This window comes from Parasteatoda tepidariorum, chromosome X1 (assembly GCF_043381705.1).
Source record: "Parasteatoda tepidariorum isolate YZ-2023 chromosome X1, CAS_Ptep_4.0, whole genome shotgun sequence".
Classification (NCBI taxonomy): Eukaryota; Metazoa; Arthropoda; class Arachnida; order Araneae; family Theridiidae; genus Parasteatoda; species Parasteatoda tepidariorum.
The window spans coordinates 6875773-6894425 of record NC_092214.1 but is presented as its reverse complement, the minus strand read 5'-3'; the positions used below and the strand labels follow the sequence as shown (position 1 = coordinate 6894425).

Genomic DNA, 18653 nt, shown 5'->3' with positions numbered 1-18653 from the left:
ATTGCTTTAAAACTACTTTCTTTATTTAAAGTAAATTATTAAATTTAAAAATTGTTAAGATTCTCTTATTTGACTCAATATCTTGTCTTTAATGAATCAGAAATAAATAAACAGATTGTCCTTAAATTGTTATACAGTTATGATATGAGAATGTCAAAGTTGATGCTTACTGTTTACATTATATTTTTATTTTACAAATCATAAAAAGTTTTCTTTAATCAAAATTGTGTTCACCTCATAAATATACTTTAACTGCTACAAATTTTTAAGTCCTGGCTACCAAAGCTGTGGAGTTGGCTAATACGTATGAAGGAATTTATCGTTTGGGACATAACATTTACAAAAAAGTGTCAAAGCTAAGTACAATTGTTTGGACGCAAATATTGTTGGCACTGCAAATAGGAATCATTACATCAAATTTAATCATAGATATCAATGTCAGAAAAGTAAAAAAGAATAAATTCATGTATAAAGCTGACAGCTACAATCTCCTCATCATTACACGTATATAAAAAGAAAATGCTTAAAACTCATAAATTGTGTAGTTACTTAAATTAAAGGTTCTAAAAACTAAACAATAAGGTACAAAACCCTGCTGCATTATAGAATATTGTGTCCACATACTTGGTAAAGACACCCTAAATTATTTGCTATAATTTTATAAAAATAATTAAAAAGCTATACCCTACTCATATATCCTACTCCCACAACAAAACTTTATCCTAAAAAGGAAATAAAAAAGTAAGAAATAAATATGTGTTTCAGGAAGTCCGAATAAAAAGAGAATGATAATACACAAAATTTTTTAAAGCAGCTAAATTTATTCACACCACATGTTCACTCATGCGTTTTTTAAATCGTATGTCGCAAGTGAAACATGCGCGAATTAATATTCGAAGATTTTCGCGAGAAAATTTGAATCCCGACTTGGCGAATGTAAGATTGGCGAATTTCAAAATACGGTGCCAAAGAAGTGCCCGGGAGTCGACAATGTGTAAAGTCGCGATCCGGGCAACCTCATTGGGGGGTGAGCGCTCTATCCCCTGAGCCACGAAGGTTCAGTTTAATTTTATTGTAGTTCATCTATGACTTTATTTAAAAAAAAAAATTGTTAAAAAAGGTTTTAAGATTCTGATTTCATATTTTTATTTTCTTTAACTTTTGGTATTGTAAAACTTTATATTCATTTCTCATTGCGCATTTTATTTTATTTCAAATAAGTACTGTATAGATGGGATATGTGAATTAAAAAGGAGTGGCACGTTCAAAACTTTTTACACTAATAGTAGCACTTACAGTCTTCACTCTGTGTTAAATTTTTTAGCAAATCTCAACACCAAAAATGGTGTCAACTACTATACACCAAAGTGGTGTTGTGTAACCCCATGCATAACTCTCGGTTGTTCCACTGCACCAAGAACTATGGATATTTCCTGGTATAGCGAAAGATCAAGAAAATTATTTTACATTATTGCTGTAAAGTAACTCCCGCCATTTTTTGGTATTCTGAAACGATAAAATTTATAATTACAGTAAGATATGATACACATATGAGTTATTCTTACTGTTCAAACATTTATTGTTTCTAAACTACAAGGCGGTAAAGATGATGAATATACATAAAATGAAATGATTCATGATTTATGTTATTTAAAAGGGTGATGAAGGATTATAACAGTTAATTGCAGCAAGCCACATCTTGAGTTCCATTACAACAACTAACTTGAAAGTTTTTGGAAAAAAAAGTTATTATTTTCCTCGGCGCTCGCAGCGCCATCGGGAAACAATTTTTACCATGAGGATTTGGGACACTTATAATACAAAATGAAGAAAGAATTATTAATATAAGAAGCATTAAGACATTAATTCTTAAAATAAAATTAGCTTGTTAATCGAATAAACCTGCCTCACAGAGAGAATATTAAGATGAACTAGGTTTGACAAAATAGAAGTGAATTAAAAATTAAACATTTTAAAATTATTTAATACAGTTGACAGATTTCTGTAAATCTTTTATAAGAACATGATTATATAGATAACAAAACTAAAAACATTCATGTCTTTTATTTCAGATAACCTCGGTTTTTGTAGAAAATTCCTGAGTGAAGTAATCCTGAATGAAGTAAACACATATGAGCTTGGTATAAGATTCTTCAATTATTTGTTTTTAGATTTAACTATACCCTTTGAAGCGCGTATGAACGCTAGATTTGGTATTAACTTGAAATAAAGTTTTTGGAGTTTTTCAACACCAGATTCGAATAGGTATTACAATACAGTATTGACAATATATACATTACCTGACTTCAATTATGTTTTTGTAATTTAGTGCTTAGAAATGTTAATAATATAAAGGATCTTCGTCGAATTTCAGTGATAAAATTACCAATACTCTATTCATTATTCTTATTGAGTAATAAAACTATTATTTATTTAGTATCAAACCACTATCACTACTCAAATACGCTTTAGAAAAATGCCTTTCCACAAGTTAATCATTAAACGTGCTATAATTAGAGTTGTATATTTTATTGACAGACTTACTCATTTATTTTCAACTTAGTTTGACTCGAAACTTGTATTTTTACATCTGTATTAAACAAGTAGAATAAAAATCAAGAGAAAATAATTAACTTCCGAGAATGAGTGCATTTATTCATTGATTTTAGAAGATAGGTTAACTTTTAGATAAATTATTGGAGCACTCAGGGTGTCGGTCATTTTTACCGTAGTATGTAACAGAACAGAAAATCTGTTGTACCGTAAGAATTGTAAGAATTACAGTAAAACCCCTAAATCATTCTAATTAAATAAATATTACTGTAAAAATGGACTCTTCGGATGATTCTCGGTACTTTAAACGGTAATTTAATTCGGAATGTTTTAAAGTGTAAAAATTTTATCAGGTAAACATTATCATTTTTAAGGCTTCAGAAAATTGCTGTTAAAGTGTAAGTAAAAAATGAAAAAAATCTAAACATTCGCATTTTAAACGAGAAAAAAAAAAAAAAAAAAAANAAAAAAAAAAAAAAAAAAAAAAAAAAAAAAAAAAAAAAAAAAAAAACTGGCAAGCATGTAACATACAGTGCGCAGAAAAACGCCTCAATAACTTTCGAAATAATGATCTGATTTTCATGTTTTCAAACATAATCATTTACGGGCCTAGCCTTAAATATGCTGATTAATCTGCACCTACGATAGTTGAAGATGCTAAATGATACCCACAAACGTACTTTCTCTGAATTAACATTCATATTTTTTGACAGATCCTTATCTTGACCCTCATCCCTTATCTTGACCCTCAAGATAAGGGAGGGGAAACCACACAAAGAAAGAAATTGAGGTAAAATTACCGTACTCAGGGCTGATTGTGAGTCCAACTCAAAAATCCGGAAAATTTCTTGAGTAAAATCATTAAAGACGCATAATGTCTTTATAAATTTAAATCATTGATATTTTCAAAACATTGAATTCTAAATAAATTATATACAGCATAACTTAAATGAATAATTATGCATAAGTTTACTTTTATCTCTAATCACATTTATTATTCTACCAGAAAAAATATTTACAAATGAAAGATGCCAAGTATAAATTCTAGTTCTTCTTCTTGGGCACTACAGCCTGTAACAGGCCAAGGCTGTCCCAAAAAGTTTTTGTCATCTTGATCTATTCTGTGCCATGGCCTAGTTCTAATATTTTTAAATAAAAAAAAGAATTTTTATACATAAATGTGATCGATGATTTCTTGAAACTTCGGGACCAAAGATTTCCGGAATCTTCAGGAGTGCAATTCAGGAGTGCAAATCTTCAGGAGTGCAATTTTTTCCGGAGTACAATCACCCCTGCGTACTGTATGGAAATGACATTTCTGGTTAAAAAAAAGTGTACGGTATTTAAATCATTCGTCAGATGATTTTTCCGTACCTGTAGTAACGTTTACCAGAAATTCTGATTTGCAAACTTATTGACACATATTTCGCAAAAAATATCAAACTGAAAATAAATTTAACCGAATAAATAATTTTTACGCCTTACTCCATTGTGCTTAGGCCATTATGCGTTTTATGACCCATAGGTATCGTAATAAAGTTCTGGTAGTTAGGACCATACTTTTTTTTTCACTCGGTGCTTAAATCTTGCTTTCCAAGAAATCAAGATTTTTTAAAGCCTGCTTTAAAAAATCATACTAATTTAAATAATTCAGGAGATAAAATTTCTTCTTTTTTTATTCTTGTTATTTCATCTATAAAAGATAATTACTCATATTTATTGCAGAATTATTGTTGATAAATGCATAAAAACTAATTGTTTTTAAACTTTATAGCAAATAATGAAAAAACAAAAGATGCAAAATATAATCTTATGTTAAACAGAAAGATAAGTGTATTTCACATTTTAATCTTGTTTACAAAACTTTGATTTGAGGTATGATATTTTTAATGATAATTTTTATTTGCTTTGATTAGTTAGTTATTAAATATACACGGTTATTCATTCTGCTATAAAGTTATTCAGATTTTCAGATGTAACATTTTTAAATACATCAGCAATTAGTTTAAAGTTTAGTGTTTTAGCAATTGTAAAAAATTGAAGAACTTATGTGATATCAATAACATTTAACTTAATAAAAGAAATGTAATTTTTTTAAAAAGTAAACTGATAATAATTAGCATTATTATTTAGAAGACTAATTATAGAAGAATAATGATAATCTCTCCCCCACAGAATCATTGGTATTTTGGAAAATTGGAATTCTCACATAATCCCGGGATCTTTTCGAATCAAGTTTTTAATTGTATAATCATCAAATTATAAGTAAAATTACTCAATAAATTTTTAAAAAACCGCTCAATAAAGTTTTAACGTTCAATTAAAAATAATGATGTGACATCGAAGAAAATATCATTATACTATTTTACGATATTTTAGTGGTTTTTACCATATTTTTTCTCTCAATGTATCTCAGTTTAATAAAGGACTAGATAAATTGAGCATTAAGAATTGTAAGATCTTAATAAGTTTCATAAGGCCAACTAATACAATCTGAATATCTAATCTGAGTTCAGAGCAATAATTTAGATCTAAAATTCAGAGCTATTTTGGCTGTACAATTGAATTTTAGTTATAAATACAAATTTAAAATACAGTTAAGACACTTAATATCTGCTTATAGTTTCTTTTATTTATCGTTTTTCTATTGTTTCTATTTTTTGTTTTAAACTTAAGATGTCGAATCGTTGAATTCTTTATCTAAGACATTCAAATTTTTTAATTAGTTTCAGGGGGAGGATTGAGGCTGATAAATAAAGAGCTTAAATACATTTTTGAAATTTCATAACGATTTCGTTCACATTTTTTTATTTTGCAATTTAAGATGACATACTTTAAATAATATAAAACTTTGCATGTCTTACAATTCAAAATTTATTCGACTATTATTACACTAATGTTTGTGAAAATTGCAGCATCATGAAAGAGTTATGTAAATAGAACCACACTTACTTAAGTGAACAAATAATTAGAGATAACATGCAAATTATTAGAGTTACAAAGCGATTGCGGATGTGAGGAACGAGAATCGAATCCTTATCAGTTGCCTGTTCCATGCATACGGGACTGTAAATATGACGACGTTGAGCATGAGCTCAGCGTTTATTTATTTTATTTCTTTTTGTAAATTTCATCATGCATTTGTACCACTGTTAGTAATATGTGATATAAATTTCCTTTTCAGAGAACTCCCTCAGGATGTTGCATTTTCACAAACATTAGGGTAAATAAAATAATAGGAAACAGTAAATAATTAATAAAATTATTTTTTATGTTAAACTGTCTTGTATACTCAGAGAAGATACGTTTTTGTGTCGGATTGTACTTAATAAATTAATTATTCAACATATTTAAAGTAACTATTAACTAATTAATTAACACATTAACTAACTAATTAATTAACATTTTAATTTACTAATTAAATAACATAGTAGTTAACATATTTGAAGTAAATCTTTAGAGCCATTAGATTAGGCATTCAGTATGTAAAAATTTAATTAATCAGTATTGAAAAAAACTTTTTTTATTGTTGTTGTTGAAAGTAGATTTATTTTGTTTAGACCAAGTATTAAGCTTCATTTATAAATAATATTTAAAGCCTCAAATTAATAGTATTCCTACTACTAAAATGCATTCTATAAAAAACAATATTAAACCATTTACTAGATTTTGAATAAAGGATTAAAAAATATTCACTCTTTTTCCATGTATTAGTTAAAAATTAAAATGCTCTACTCAGCATTGTGCCATTCTTTAGCAGTTTAACTATAATAACTATTAATAACTACAGTATCAAATGATTTTTATAAAATAAACATTTCTTGTCTTTTTTTACAGATTGAAGCAATAAAATTTTTTATATGAAATGAAATATTGAAATACACTTTTCAAAAAAGAAATTATTTGAAAGTAATAGAATGATGTAAAGGAATAAAAATGACCACTTGGTGACATGAATATTCGTCGTTGTTTGTTGTTTTCGCATGCCTGTTTAGGCAGAGGGGTGTGATTGTTCTTGTTCTCCATTGGCGCCATCTATAGCCAGGAATTTCGACTTCTGCCACACCCATTCGTCTCACCCGTTCATAGGGCGAACCCATTCATACAGCCATTCATTCATCCACAGATCGTAATTTTGACCTGAATCAGAGAACGATCGATCTCTAATCCAGTACCCCCAGAAGTAGTGATTAGTTATGGGAATATGGAGGACTTTGCGACTCGACAGATTTAACGTGCTGCAGTCACCATTTACTACACGATGAGTCTTCGGCCGGCGGGGTTCGAACGCACGAACTCTCGGACATCCGCACAGCGCGCTACCGACCAGGCTAGATCGGCCCTACATGAATATTTATATAAATAAAAATAGTAAATATGTATTTCGCAAATAATATGTATAAAGCACAAATATAAATATGTATAAAGCACAATAAATGAACATAAATAAACAAAAATCATAATAATTTCGTTTAAACTAGTGACTAGTTTAGAATAAAAGTTAATCCTTTAATTTTAAGTTCACTGTACCTCAGACTAAAGATCCCTCGTTTTATTTTATTTTATCTTTGAACAGTCGATTCAGTTTTGAGTTTACGGCTACCATGTTCAACGCCGTAACCTTGAAACTTTGAACCCGATCCAGAAGACAAGAGAACTCCAGGATCAAGTAATGGGAGAAATTTTACCTTCGTTGAGAACGTTATAATGGAACAAACCCGCATTTGCGTTACATGGAGATGAAAACCTCCCACGGTTAGTCTGACAACAAGGGGACTCTAAACCACGATCCGTCGACCTCTGAGGATAATTTAGGTCAGCGTGGTCGGTGATGTAAATTATCCTATGTTCGTTGAATGGTCGGTGCTAGCCGGGTGTGGAAGCCGTATCGAACAGCCGTCGCTGGGATTTGAACCCGGTTCACCTTATTGGGACGCGAACGCTCTATCTCCTGACCCACAACGGCTCAAGATCTCTAGTTGAAAATTTCCGTAGTTGATTGATGCTGATGTAGTTGATTAATGCTGACTTGGCGATCATTTCAGGTTTTTCAAACTGTGTGAAATATTTTTTATAGCTGCTGATAATCAGGTTGATTTGGAAATAAAATCCTTACTTTGAAAACCGAACTAAGTTACTAAAATGTTATTCTGTATTAGATACTAGTTTTTTTTAAGAAAAATAACTTCTTTTTGTTAGGTCTAGCAAAATCAGAAATGTTTATGCTTGCTGTACCTATGCCAATGTTATGCCTTGGATTGGTCTGAGGTAAAATATGCTTAGCAGATTTATTAAATGAAGCAAACTAAATATCATTATTATTTTAATTATACCAACAATTGAAAGTAATATTATTGAGATAAGGTAATTTCGATTAAAATTAATGATGGAACTTGGAATAATACATCAGGAATCTTTTAACTGTCTTAAGGGCATCACTGACACTGTTGAAAATTCCGAATCACGCTGCCCCAAAATTCATTTGCTGGCTACATAAAATTTCACTTTATTTTGGTATTTTCACTAGAATGTTGCACCAAACATAGGTGTATTTAAGAAACAAAACACCGATTTTAATCCTTTCCTTTTTTTTTCGTTTATAAAAGCAGAAGAAGGTTGCACCATTATTAGGTATTTTTAAAGCTCCCAAATGCAGGCTAAGTTTGCCATTTACCGTAACAAAACTTTTTACTGTAAGTAGGTTATTTTATGATCAATTTATACCAGCAGCCAAATTAAAAAGGCAATGCAAAAGAAATGAAAATTAATTAATACAAATAAAACATTTACCAACCTAAATAAGTAGATACTTGAGATAACATGTATCCCGTCCGATATATCGAGATCGAGTTTTAAAGAAAAGATGGCGTCGTAAACAAATATCGTTCGGTTTACAACCGCAGTCAAAGTTTTGTGTCATTTACCAATTTTTTTTCCTAATGGCGGGCATTGAACTTTTACGTCCTTCGTCTAGGAAGATGCCGGAAGTATTACTCATTTAACGTTACCAAGTGGGCACTTGTGAACTTAAGTCACGGAAGCTAGCAGCATTACCCACGCCACACTGCCACAAATACCCGTTTATAGGGTGGGCTACATTTACACATCCCACAATAGAGAACAACACACAGAGAGAAACATCTATGCCCTGTGTGGGGATTCGAACCCGCTTCGCAGTCAGGCACACTAACCGCTCGACCGTCTGGCTGATGACCATTTACCAAATTTTGGTGTAGTCAGTTGCACCAGTTGTGTTTTTCGACCCTACTTTACAATTTGTGGTGAAACTGAATAAAAGATAATCGTTCATTTAACCAAACTTTTGGATAATGCGAAACTTTGCACCAAATACTGGTTTCAGATTTACAGTGCACTAACATAAGTTTCAAATGCCAAGATTTGAAAAGGCTAGATCAAGCATTTTGATGCACCTCCTTAGTAGCGTACTTTTCCCCATCAGCTATGGCTTATCATGAAACAGTTTTCATAAGACGAAAATTTCCAAGCTCTGACAAAAATTAAGTTAAAATTAAATACATAGCAGAAATTTGTAATGCTGTCCAGGGATTGGCTTTAACATAAATTAAAGCTAAAGTTTGCAATAAATGCCTTTAAAAATATTTTCCAACTAAAATAGACAATTTTGGACATTCATGATGTCAGTCAATGTAACACCTCCATTTCTTTCTTTTAATAGTTTTTAGATGTTTACAAATAAAATACATCAGCAATAGATATCAGCAATAAATATCAACAAATATCAGCAATAGATGAGCAATATTTTACCGTTCGAAAGACTTGTAGAAAAAATAAAACCTATTTAGTTTTTTCTATTATAAAAACAAATGAAAAGAAGTTAAATTCTAGCATTTTATTAAATCGATTAAATTTGACTTAAAAGGTCAGAGCACATTTTGTAGTATAAATTTTTATGCGTATGCAAGGATCTTTAAATTATTGTGATTAAACAATAACTAACATCAATTTACTTTCTAGTTAACTTCGATATCTAGAAATACTTATGTCATTTTTAAATTCATAATATAGAAGTTCTCAAGAACCTTTCCACTTATATGGCATATTTTCGCTGACACGAAAAAAAAAATAACTATTAAAGCTTACTTTAACATTTTCCCTTCGTTTTAAAAGGCTTAATTTAATAGATTAAATTATAAAATTAGTTTTAAATAATTCAAATGTTTCTGCAAAATTCTGTGTTTCACGAGTATCAATTTATATGCTAAAATTAGAATTCTAACTAAAAATGCTTGAAATTTATTTTTCAAAGTATCTTTCTTTCAACTGTATTATTTTTTGCTCATTTGACGAAATTTCTGCGATACTTTATAAATTGTTTTGCCCATATTTACATTCTCTATAAATTATATCTCTGAAACTAATACAAAATTAACAAAATATTTTAGATATACTATTTCCTAACCAAAGAACTAACTCTAAAAAAAAAATTCAGCTTGCTTTTTGAATGACACTTTGGGTACCTTTCTTGTAAATGTCAGTTATACAGTCGTGCAATTAAAAAAAAACAAATTAAGTGCTTCACAACTGATTTTGAGAAAAGCGGCTTGACTACTGTTTTCTTCTTCTTGGTTATACTATCAACGCTAAATTAGCCGAGCTGAAAACAAAATATTTTAAGGATTTTTTTTTAAAATATGTAGCTCATCATGCATAAATGTCAAATGTACTAAAATCTCAAATTTGAAATTTTTATAGCTTACATTGATTTTGCTTTATTGTACGGCAGTAAATGATCTAATATTCGATTTGCAAATCACGTTCTTCAAACTGATTGAAAGTATGTACAAAGACAAATTTTAGGATATTTCGTAAAGTAACGACGTTCTTAAATGGATTACTAGGAGGCATTAAACATAATTAAATATTTTAAACGGTTCAAAATTTATAATAGTAATTTATAAAGCATAAAGAAAACATAATTGTTAACTGAGACTTTTTAATTAACTGAGATTTTTTAACTACTGACATCAACATGTGCAAGAAATAGAACGCCTTTAACTTTAATCTCTTTTGTAGTTAATTACAAAAATAAGATTTTATTATTGAAAGTAAATAAAGCTTTTAATTTAGTAACAAAATTATTAAAAGTCATTCCCAAATGGATTTCACGAAGACATTAACAGTAATGAAATATTTTAAATGTTTTAAAATTTATAACAGTAATTAATAAAATATAATTATTAACAAGATGAGCATAAAACAATATTAGAAATTGGCATTAATTAGTGGACAAATAGATATTTTTCTACAAAAAAGAGGAGAAAAAAAACTTATTTCCTATAAACAACTATTTTGAAGAGAAAAGAAATGAAATTTTGTCATGATATTTGCTGTTTAGTAAATGAAACGAATAAGTAATTACTTTAATTTAGTAACAAACATGAAACATAGATAGTTACCAGTAGACAGACGGCTTAAGAAGATTAAGAGAGATGATTTATGTCGCCACAAGCCCTTATCAGTTCTCCGTCCAGTTCGCAAATACAGTCTGGACAGTCGAATGATAAGGAGACGTGGAAACTTTTCTTCATCTGTAGTTCTTCCTCATCTGAAATATTAAAATGTATTTTGTAAAAATCTAACAATTATGAAATAAATATCACTTCGAATAACTGACCATGAAAAAATTAAAATTAATGCCGAAATACCATGCAAATTACTCTATAGGAATTCTTATAAATTTGAAGTTTTCAAATTTATAGGAGTTCGTTGGTGTACCACCGTAAATATGATACTTTATAGTTGATGCAATATATATTTTAATGAAAAAATTTCCACTGTAAATTTGTTAACTTACAATAAGGAAATGTGAATTTTAATGAAAGATAAAATTACAGCAGTTTTTTTTTCTTCAAGCGGGCAATATATGCTTATCTTGCCTTAAAAGAAAGGGAAAATACAAATAATAATTTTATTACTGTTTAGAATAAATAGTAAATTTATTAAAAAAAAAACCGTTTGATACAATGTAAATTTTAATTTGCTTATTCGGCATTAAAAATGTGATTAGTTTCATGATATTTAAGGATAAGATTTCAAATATGTTCTTTCAAAAAAGAAAATCTTATTTATTGAGATCGTTTAGGTCAAATTTGCATTTTTTTCTTACCATGATCAACCTAATGGTATTTCCTTCTTATTAATGGATGGTTTGGTAACTAAATGTTTTTAGTCAAATTTTTTTAGATTTAGTTTAAAACCAATTTTATGAGCAAAAACAATCTTTCGAATTTCACACATAAAAAACAAATAAATAAAAAAAACTACGACATAAGTACTTTAAAAATGTACAGAATTAAAGAAAAAATCTTTGAAAATCGATTGAATAGACATTTAAGTTACCCATTAAGTTACCACTAAATAAAAGTCTCTCCTTTGTGCTGTCGTTTAGAGAAAGCAACATTTTAATTATTATTCAATTAACATAATCTTCAAACAATCAACTTATCTGTTATCACGTGCCATAATTTTAAAGATAACAGACACGTCACCTCTTCTGATTGATTTATACTAAAAAAAGAGAAAAAAAAAAGAGTTCTATTGGAAGAAAAAAAAGTTCATTGATCGGTGAACAATGACGACTATTCTCGTTTTTGAACGCACTACATTGTCAATTCACGTTAGTTTAAATGTGTGCTTCCCGGTATTTAGCTGTTAGTGGAACCATATGTTGGCGACTGCGTTTCCGAATTATCGCCAATACGAACATTGGTCCCTATAATCGTCAAGTATGAATTTTAATATCGCTTTTATTTGTAAAGAATATCGATATTTAACAATATATCACGATATTTTTCAAAATTAAAAATTTTTTTTCATAAAAATTCAAAAATTTTTTTTCAAAATTAAAAATTCATTTTTAGGCTAATTAACACTTTCGTCACCCGAATAAAATTAATCAAAATTAAAAAAAATATCGCTTTCAATAATTATTGTCCTGCTTAATATTAGCGATATTATCTTCTAGTGATCGATAATGATGAGGATATTATCGTATGCGATAACTATAGTTGACAATAATGATCGTGACATTATCCTATTTTATAAATTTTTATTCTATAAATGTTTTTTTTACGCTTCACATCGGAAAAAGTTTTCACTCTGACATCTTACAAATATGTTTAGATGCAAGACGAATATACTGTTTTTAAGCAAAAACAAAACCGAAATTATTAATAACTCTTGATTGAATGATGGGATTTTTACCCACTAAGACTCAATTGTCCGAAGGACAAATATGGCAATTGGTTATAGCAGACGATATTTAAAATTATAAAGTCAGTCATATTTCATTTTTGTATATTTCATCGTATTTTATAATTGTTTAGGCAAATAATTTTTTTTGCTGAAGATTATAAAGTCTGTTAATCTAATGCAAAAAATAATCTTTTATAATTATTTTTCATTATTCAATTTCATAATGCATCGAACATGCGTGAATTATAGGAATGTATATTTAAAAGATGTTAAGTAATCTTTAACATCATTTAAAAGTGAGTAATTTTAAGTGACGAAATCAAAAATTTAAATGCACTCTGTTGAATAGTTTATTAACAATAAAAATTAAAAGGTCATATTTTCAAATTTTCACACCGCTAGAACAATTCGACTGATTTTGTTGAAATTTTAGAGGTCAGCATTTTAAAATTATGTTGAATAAAATGATTTGAAAAATTGCGTATCTTACAATTCAATTATTTTCCCTTTTATTAAACTAAATTATAAATAATTGCAAAAATTATGTTGTACTGTAAAATAGTTTGATTTGACGAGCTTAATAATTATGAGTCAAAAATTCGATTCGCTTTAATTGTCATTATTATATGATGAAATAAGAAAATAGGAAAAAAATAAAGAAAAATTTATATTAAGGATTAAAAACTTTCTCTTGACTTAACTACATAGACTCATATCGCCCTTCTCTACTTTGAGGGTGAAAATTTCAAAAAAGGGTATGATTATTTAGAGAAAATGCATTTCTGTTTCTGATTTTTTGAACTAAAATATCGTCTGTAATATTTATTTAGCAAATTTTAGGTCAATTTCTTGAACTCCTGATATTGTAATTAAGTACACTGTTAAAAATTCCGAGCCACGTTGAACCAAAAATTAGTATTCATTTGCTGGCTTCATAAAACGGAGCTTTACCAAATTTTGGTATTTTTACTAGCTCCAAATATCAGTAGAAGAGAAAAGTAGGTGTTTTGAAGAAACAGAACACTGATTTTCATTCTTCCCTTTTTATTTCTTTTATAAAAAAAAGGAAGATTGCACCATTATTAGGTATTTTTAAAGCGCTCAAATGCAGGCTAAGGTATAGCTATTTACCGTAACAAAACTATTTACCATAGGAAGTTATTTTATGACATACCTCTAAGCATTTTATACCGCCAACCAAATTTAAAAAGGCAACATAAAAGAAATGAACTTTAATTCATGCAAATAAGCAATTTACATAACTAAATAAGAAGAAACTTGAAACAACATGCATGAGACAGAATTGTAAAAAAAAACATGGCGTCTTTTACCAATTTTTGGTGCAGTCAGTTGCACCACTTAAATTTTTCTATATCAGACTTCGCAATTTATGGTGTAATTGAAATAAAATGATCTTTCATTTAACTAAACTTTGGGTTAATAAGAAAGTTTGCTCCAAATACTGGTTAAAGATTTACCGAGTTTTTTACAGTGTAAGTTGATCAATGAATTAAAAGTTAAACAAGGCGTTCCATTTATGATTTTGTCACCACATTCAATTTCGTTAGCTTAGTCTGCATATTTATGATATAATAGACATTTTAAATAGTATTTTTCGTTGCATTTTTTAAAATTGTACTTAACGTTTATTTAAGGAATTTACCTACTTTAAAATTCATAATCAAAAAAATCGTAATGAAATTGACAAAAATGCATGACAAATTAGGCACGTTATCAGGAAATAATACATTTATACTACGTGTAGACTAAAATTTTGTCTGACTAAGCGTGTGACTAAATTGTTTTCTTTTTAACTTTGGAAGCAAAGAGTATAAAGTAATTGTAAAAAAAAATCCAATTTTAATATCGCCAGCATTAAAAAAGTTGTAAACAGTTAATAAAATAATTATCTATTATTTGAATTTCAGCTAACAAGACAGGTATTTCAAACCATTAAATAGGATTCACAATCGCATTTTTTTATGAGAATATATTCCGTCTCAACACCAAATGAACAGCAGGCAAATTAAAAAAAAAATTAAAAAAACCGAATGCCTAAAACCTTTTAATCTAATGATCGGACAGTCATGTATTAAACGGTTCATTTCGGTTCAGATTTGACACAAAAACGTATTTTCTGGAAAATGTGGTCCCAATAGCATGGTCCAGAGGGCCCCTTAGTGTGAATCTTACTTTTTGCATATTTTGCTATATATTTAAAACAAATTTCACAATAAATTATAATGTTTGCTTACCTAAAGCCAATTTCAGGCAAAATTTAGTTTTTTCGCCATTGCTTTTTATTATTTATTTTAATAACAATTGAAAGAGTTTTGAACTATAATGTACACAATCTTCTGTGTAACTTTGAATTATTCTTAAAATGTGAATACAAACGGTGGAATAGTTCTTGTTAAATGAAAATTTAAGAATATTACTTTTTCGAATTTCTATTACTCGAAATCAATTCAATCGATATCACTTAAATTTCGGATTTTATCATTTTAAAATTTCCCAGTTTTAACGACGTAAAATTTGTTAAATTCACTCTTGAAATTTTTCCCGATGATTACTGTATTAAATGATGAAAAACAGCAAAAAATGTGAATAAATTATATTCTAAAAAAATTATTCTTGGTAAAGCTTTTGTTAACCTTGAAAGGAAGCACACAAAACATCGAATCAATTTTGTTATTTCTACCAAAAGTGAGTGAATCAATACCTTCAATTGCAACATGAATAAATCCTAATTATATCGATGAAAATCTAAAAATTATGATGAATTTTAAAATTATGGATTTAAAAATTTGATTTAATCAGTACTTATGATCAAGTTGATAACTTCGAGAAAAAACTACTTTAAATCTTAAAAGAAACTAATTTTAATATGTTTAGTTTTAAATTTTACTCTGTTTGTAAGTTGATTTACGAGAAATATAGATACATTCATCACTCCCGGGCGTATTATTTAATACTTTTCAGTAATTATAACCAAATTTTTTGAGTAATTTTAATACATCATTTTGAAATAAGTTATGTCGCTGAAGATATTTAATTTCGTAAATATTTTCAATAAAGAAATTTAAAAAAATATATAATAATTAAAATTTTCTGTTTTAAAAAGTGATTGCAAAATGAAGCAAGTACGTAACAAAGATCTCACGAACTTTGACCCTTTCTGCTCAGCTTCTGTAGGAGTGAGATAATTGTGATGATAACACGAAGTAAGGGGCCGTGCACATAATGCTAGTATTATTTCATTTAGCTATGAAAATATGTTGAAAAAAATCACTTGTTTACAGAAGAATAATGTAAAAGAAATGAAAATTTATTCATTCATTTTTCAATACCGAATATTTAAGTATCCACTCATATATTCACTTTCTCAGTAATAAAAACTTGCCCATAGGAGTATTTAATATATATATATANTACGCAGGCAATTTCACTAATGGTTCCCAAACTCCTCCCTTTTATTACACATTATTCAAATAAATGACTGAAAAATATTATGTAGTAGCAAAAAATGTGTTATTTTTCATTACTCTTCGTCTTGCGTAAAAAAAAAATTTTTAATCTTTAGCTGATGAGCAATCCTCAACATCAGATNTCTTCGTCTTGCGTACAAAAAAAAATTAGTAATCTCTAGCTGATGAGCAATCCTCAACATCAGATATGGAAACACTTCTCGACTCCTGAATTTCCTGAATTTCTGTTATTCCGTTTTTTAAACCTGTCTAACCTGCTGTTCGAGCACATAAAAGTAGTCTTATAAAATCACTTAGCAAATTCATCCACATTTGTCCAGATACTGGAAGATTGCGGCTTATTCGAATGGTGAACCACTTTAGTAATGCTTCTTCCTTGTGATTTGCTTTTCTCAACTTTTTTCTGCTACCGAAATTTTTTTTCATGAGCAGAAATTATTAATTGCCTGCTTTTCCATATGTTACAAACTTCAGATTTGGATAGTTTATATTCCCTGAAATTATCAGCTTGATTGCATTCATTTTAAATGTTTCTGATTATGCCCATTTTATCATCAAAGGAGAACGTTTTACGTTTACTGCTGGCCATAGATAAATTTGAGATACTTGTTTGCAGGATTTTTTTTTTAACTGAACTAAGAACAAGAAGGAGTTGAAATGAGGGCCTTATCAACACATATTAGTGTCCAACCGTTTGACCTATAATGAATAATTACTCATTCCATCTGACAAAAAATGCATATTGATCCCACTGACACCATGCTGGTACATCATCTGCCAGGGTTCGAAACATCTGCTTAGTTTGTTTAGGGATGGGAAAGTGAGATAAAAGAAGTAAACAAGAAAAAATGCTTATCACTACATTCCCCTCTACAGATGGTTTTTAAAATCGGTATATGTATTTATTTTGAAGTAGAAATTTCAAAATTATGACAAAAAAAAAATGAAAAAAAATCAGTCGAAGACAGAGAAAAGTTCATTATATCCAACTTCATCACTTTTTTGGTTCCCTATATCCACAAAAAATAACATTATGCGTGTATAGCAAGGCACGGGGCCGAAAATTTCGTTCACTATATCAGGGAGTTCACTATAGCGGGGTTTGACTGTATATATATATATATATATATATATATATGTGTGTGTGTGTGTGTGTGTGCGTGCGCATTTCATTTAACACTTTTTGAGGAGGTTTGAGACACGAACATCTAAAAAATTATGAAATTTTCTTATTTATAACAATAAATTTAATTATCGATCAAATATTGACGAAAATATGTCATTACTTCACTTAGAGGGAAGATTAAGTCTGGAATTAATTTTTTCTTCAGTTTGAGTTTGAACTAGTGCTGAAACTTAACAGATTCTTCTCTTCATGGTCTTTTTTTCAAAAAATTTTCAGCAATTTATGATCTCACATCTCAAAATCATATAATCTCTCTCCTCAAATTCGGGAAACTTTCTTAGGTTTTATTTCATATATATTTTTAAAAATAAAAAAAAATATGAAATTTTTATTTTTTAAATACTATTAACTAAAACTTTTAAAGATAAATTTAAGTATGGGCATTTTTTAAAAAATAAATCTGAAGCTTAATGTTGAAACATAATTTTTTCACTTACATCAACAATTAGAGACATTTATCTGATTTATTAGAAATGACGAATAGAAGATTTTTGTTTCATACTTGTTACATGAATTTAAAACAAAATTTAAAAATATATTTTGGAGCTCTTAAGGCTATTGATGATGTCCTTAGTTGAATTTGAATCGGAACCAAAAATCTGTGAAATATTTAAAGTTCCTAATAGAAAAAACTGTTTATTCTTTCCATTAGAGAAGATTTGACATATTTCAGTAGATTTATTTCAATGAAATCATTGAGACTAGGTAAAATTCCTTGTAAAATTAGCTAAGAACTTACTTATATCAAAATCACATGAGTGAGACTAAAACATATTTGATTAAGCCGAAAATTGTAATTAATCTATCATAATTATTGAAAAGAGATAATTTGAAGAGAATTTATTAAATAGTCTATGCACAAAGTAAAAAAAAAAGACCCGGTTTAAATTTTTTTTTTTGAAGTAGGATATTATCTGTTCCTAATTTCTTTGACATGCAAAATTCTTTTCATATTGGTATGCATTTATAATAGCCATACTTTCTTAAGTACTAAAGTATGCAAAGCTGTAGGACATGCTAATAAATATACAAGCAAAATATTATTCGGTTTTTAAGTATTAGGTTTTGATAATTTGTAATAATTGCACAAGATAGAGGACATTTGAAAATATGTATATAATATGTTGTAATATAATTGTCATTTATACTTATTCATAATATATACTTATTCATAATAATAATAAATGACA

General features: G+C 28.4%; 1 long non-coding RNA gene across 1 annotated transcript in view; it reads right to left on the bottom strand.

Annotated features, from left to right (window-relative positions):
* The window catches only part of LOC139427036 (uncharacterized), a 31381-nt gene that overhangs the window by 7149 nt on the left and 5579 nt on the right, over window positions 1-18653 (bottom strand). The window contains exon 2 of the long non-coding RNA XR_011638179.1: window positions 10992-11140. This is a non-coding gene — a long non-coding RNA (uncharacterized lncRNA). The remainder of the gene's footprint in view (window positions 1-10991; window positions 11141-18653) is intronic.